The 4,709-nt window shown below is 39.2% G+C and overlaps 1 pseudogene; it reads right to left on the bottom strand.

The window, feature by feature from the left end:
• Positions 1 to 3,815: 3,815 nt before the first annotated feature.
• Positions 3,816 to 4,397, bottom strand: LOC101590573 (annotated as a pseudogene).
• Between the last annotated feature and the right edge of the window lie 312 nt (positions 4,398 to 4,709).

Below are 4,709 nucleotides of genomic sequence, written 5' to 3'. Positions count from 1 at the left end.
CCATGACATTCAGAAAGCTCTCAAGAACCTGTATATCTACATCCCCACCTGGGGGAGCCCCAAGGACAAGAAACTGATTACAATAACTAAGTGATAAAGAAAGACACGTGTGTGCACAGTTAGACACCCTAACAAAACAACAAGTTCCACCCACTTTTTCCACTTCCATCCGAGCATCAATCTTGGCCCACCTCAGTGTGCTATACCACTCCAAAGAGACAAGTATTTGTAGAATGAACATTTGTGTAACATTTACTATGTTTACACACCACTGAAAGCCTTCTATTGCTAATAACATATTTAATGTTCATAACAACTTAATGAGGTGGATATAATTTTGATCCCTATTTTACAGACAAGGAAACTTAAGGCACAAAGATGCTGAGTTGTTTTCCAGTAGCTGTAGTGGGACTCAAACTCAAGAATTTCACTCCACAGTCTAGATGTTTGGCTTGGATGATCCAACTCTGGACAATTTTATATAGGACTCAGGTAAAACACTGCAGTGGTCTGTGGCCCAAACAAGGCCTGTTATTGTAAACTGGAAATTACTACTACTCCAGAGTATAGGGGTCAAAATATCTCTTCTTCCCCCTTCCAAGTATTTTTGTCACCTAAGATAAATGCAAATGACCACCAGCATGCAATGCTTTCCAAGCCACTGAGGAACTGGTAGCTGGGACTCCTAAGTTTTCCACTATGTTCTTATGGGTGGTATCATTGGAACTAGTGTAATAATCTGATGAAGGAAACTTGCCACAGAGAAATTTGCTCAGTGACCAGAAGCCAGGTGAAGTATCCATCTTATTATAATTTCAGTCAGGAGGGTCCCTCAAAATCTCATCACTCCCTTTCTGCAGATCAAGAGGACAGTTATTTCAATCTGTTCAGATGACAAGCAGGTTTTGCTTGGGAGGGTTGTCTGAGACATTTATGTGTGAAAAAGATTTTTTAATACGCTACAGTTTTTGTGTGTTGGTGCTGGTTAGTGAGAATACTTTGCAGAGATGAGCCTGGCCTGCTCAATATTCTGGGGGAGTCATAGAAAGAGCTGTAAAGCAGCAGCAGTGAGTGAGGTGGACAGGGCTGGTGAATGATTGAGTCTTTATGGGTATTGATTAGGTTCTGGTGGGTTATTGATCTGGATTACACTTGGTGGGTCGGTTGTAATGAATGGATCATGCAAACTATGTCTTGAGGATGTGCTAACCCTAGGGACTGTTCCCAAATTTTAACAGAACATCTTGTTTTCTATAAATTGTCCCTCTTCCTCTCTCTCTCTCTCTCTTTCTCTCTCTCTCTCTCTGTCTCTCTCCTTCTCTCTCCCTCTCTCTCCTTCTCTCTCCCTCTCTTTCTCTTTTTAACTAAATAATACCCATAAAGTACATGGATATTTATGAGCCCTTTTTAAAGACAATTTTGCATTTATTTCAAAAACATTACATAGAAGAAAAATGTTGATTTATTTAAATTAGTGAAAGAAAATTCTGCAGAGTACCCACTTCAACTACAATTCCAATTGCTCTTTCCTTCTGTCATCACAATCATTTGAAAATTAGAAAAGCCTCAGAACCAAAGTTTGCAAACTCAGGAAATAGAGTATTTTTTAAAATACGTTCTTTAAAAATAGAAACAAACATCTCTTTAAGGCACTGAATTTTAAAGGTAACATAGATGGTCCCAATACATTATTCAGAATTATTACTTTATCATGATAATGAAGACATACTATACCACACTACCATCCCTAATAAATTACTTTCTAATATCTTTTTCCAAATTAGACATATTTAAAGCTGATTCTACTGCACTTTCCAATAGACACAAACTGTTCTTTCCCTTAGACCTGACTTGCTTAACTGTCACTAATCTTATGTGGCTACTTGAATTTAATTTAGTTTAACAAAAATTAAATTAAGAATTTACTTCTTTAATTGCCCTATCACACCTCAAATGCTCAAAAGCTGTAAGTGTTCAGTGGCTACTTTATCAAATAACGGAGATTATAAAACATTCCCTTTATTGCACCAAATTCCACCAGTCCACACCACTTTCACTTAGGCCAGTGATGGCAAACCTCTTAGAGCAGGCCACTCTGGCACGTATGCCATAGGCTCACCACCACTGGCTTTGGCCACAAGTTCATTACATCAGAAACCATAGCTATGGGCTGGCCAGATAGCTCAACAGACTAAAGCACCTGCTTAGGAAGAGCACAGAGGCTGGAGTTTGAACCCTGGCATGCCATGCCAGCCCCACCCCCAGGGCACACTGAGCCAGCAATTGAGACTGGGCTTGGGGACATTCACCCATAATCCCAGTGCTAGGGAGGCTGAAAACAGGAGAATCATTATGAGTGTGATCCACATACTGAGACCCTGTACTAAATACAAAATAATAACAATAACAAGTAAAGTTAAAAAAAAGAAAGAAACCATTGCTAGTCTTCAACAGGTCCATGAGAACACAGCATTTGTCTTCAGTAACTTTTTTTTTTCCACTAGTAAATAACTTTTTAACACTGTTTCTCTCATGTAATATGGTGTGTAGTTACTGGAAAATACTGGCAGGTTTAGCAGACACTATTTCAAATGCTTTGGGCAAACCCAAATAGAAGACTTGACTGGAGGTAATTTATAAACTTGTCATGTGAGTAACTGAGACAGGAGAATTAGTTAAGTAAAAGTTGTCAACTCAGCATTTGAATCTCAGTTGTTTTGTTGTTTGTCTATACAACATTGTGAATGTTAATAACTCTCTTTTGGTAATAAAAATGCTTCCATGCAAAAAAGAACAGATTTAAAAAACTGTAAGTGCTAGTAAAAAAAAACATTAAGAAGTGTTGGTTCTTAAGTAAAGAAGATATATATATATATGAACTATGCTGCAGGTAAAGCTGATATGTTCTGCTCTTCACACTTGGGTAAACTACCTACATTGAAGAATTCTTAGTAAGTGAAAATTATTCATATATTTTTGAGGGGCTACAGACTGAACCCAGATCCTGGTACACGCTAGGCAAGCATCTTACCACTGAGCTGCACCTCCCAGCCAAAAACTTATATTTAATCAAATAAATCTTTTGGCATTTGAATTGTATCACGTGTGCATGCACATACAGATGACAAGTCCCTCTGCATTCTTTGAATGGTGTCACAATTACATGATCACTGGTTTTCATACGCCCACGTTCCCTGGGCGTATGGTAGCAATAGGTTCTCCCAGGTTCACAGTGAACACACCTGGCCAGAATGCAGACTCTTGGCACCAGAGAGACTCAAAACTTCCCGGATGAATGACATTACCAATCAGAGAACCTGCCAGTCTAGCCTGTGGAGTCATATAACTTTGGTCAAATGGAAAAACAATTCAGCCTATGCCAAATAGATTTGAAAAGTCAACTCTCATTTAAAAATTGTTAGAAGCATATTTTGTAACTTTATATAAAATAAAATAATTGTTTATAATAAAAATATTCAAAGAGAATATGCAATGTGTTAATTATTGAAGCTGCTTACCAATTTGATTTGAAACTGTCTCATTGCTATTTGTTTCTCAATAAAATTATGGGAAAAATGAAAAAAAACCTCAAAGTTTCAAAGATGTGAAAAATAAAAATGAACTGAAAATAAAGTTGATATAAATCTAGGTCCCTGAAATAAAAATGAAGTGTCATTTCTTAGGAAAAAGAGGGATGGGGCTGGAGAGATGGCTCAGTGGAATAAGTGCTTCCCTGGCAAGCAGAAAAACCTGAGTTCAATCCCCAGTTCCACAAAAAAAAAAAAAGGAAAAAAGGTTGAATCTCAATTTATATTCTAATACACCCAAAACCCTGTTTTTGCAGACAGTAGGTACTGACTAGGAATTCTACACTGCCACTTGATACCTTTAATCGTCACTAAATCAAGTCTGAGGCAAGACACTGAAAGGACAGCACCCAAGTGGACAAATAAGAACTTCCTTCCCATTTCACAGATTCTAGCAACTTGACTTCCAGTTTCTGCACAGTGAAACTGGTAGAACTGGTTCGGCATCCACTGCTTTTTTAGCAACCATCAACTGTATCATCTGTTTCCGGTATTCGCTCACGATGAGTTCCAAAGCATCCTGGTGCTCCTCCAAGCAAACCCCCAGCGCTCTGCTTTCCTGTTGCAAGTCTCTAATTTGTGCGTTCTCTTGGGACAGCAGAATGTGAGGTTTATACTTGTCTGCCTCCTTCACATCGGATGCGTCTTCTTGATGCTGGTCCGGGAGCGCTGTCCCCGCCTCTCTGAGGGCTGCCACCCGCCGGTGCCGCAGCCTGATCCACCAGCGACTCGGAGGCCCGCACCGTGCTCCCGCAGCCTCTCCGGCAGTGTCTTGGTGTCGGTCAGGGTCTTCTCGATCGTGCAGCTCATAGCAGTTGGAGGATCGCAGCCTCTGCTCTGGTCACCTACACAATTACCTCTCCAGTAGTATTTTTAAAAAGACTGTAACATTCAATCCTAAAGTACTCGAAGCCCAATTTGCTCATTACATGTTATAGTTATAACTTGCTTCACATTTTTGATTTAACAATTACTTTACCACCTTTGCTGTTTCCCCAGCTAAGAGGACATCATCTTAAAGGCAAGCAATACATATCAAAAACTATTATACTTTTCATTGCCTCCTGGCTAAGCACCAAATGAAAGATAATTTTGAAAGAAAGCATTACTGAGTTGAATTAA

Source organism: Octodon degus, unplaced genomic scaffold (assembly GCF_000260255.1).
Source record: "Octodon degus isolate 3935 unplaced genomic scaffold, OctDeg1.0 scaffold00244, whole genome shotgun sequence".
Taxonomy (NCBI): domain Eukaryota; kingdom Metazoa; phylum Chordata; class Mammalia; order Rodentia; family Octodontidae; genus Octodon; species Octodon degus.
The sequence above is the reverse complement of the archived record's forward strand: the minus strand, read 5'-3'. Positions and strand labels throughout refer to the sequence as shown.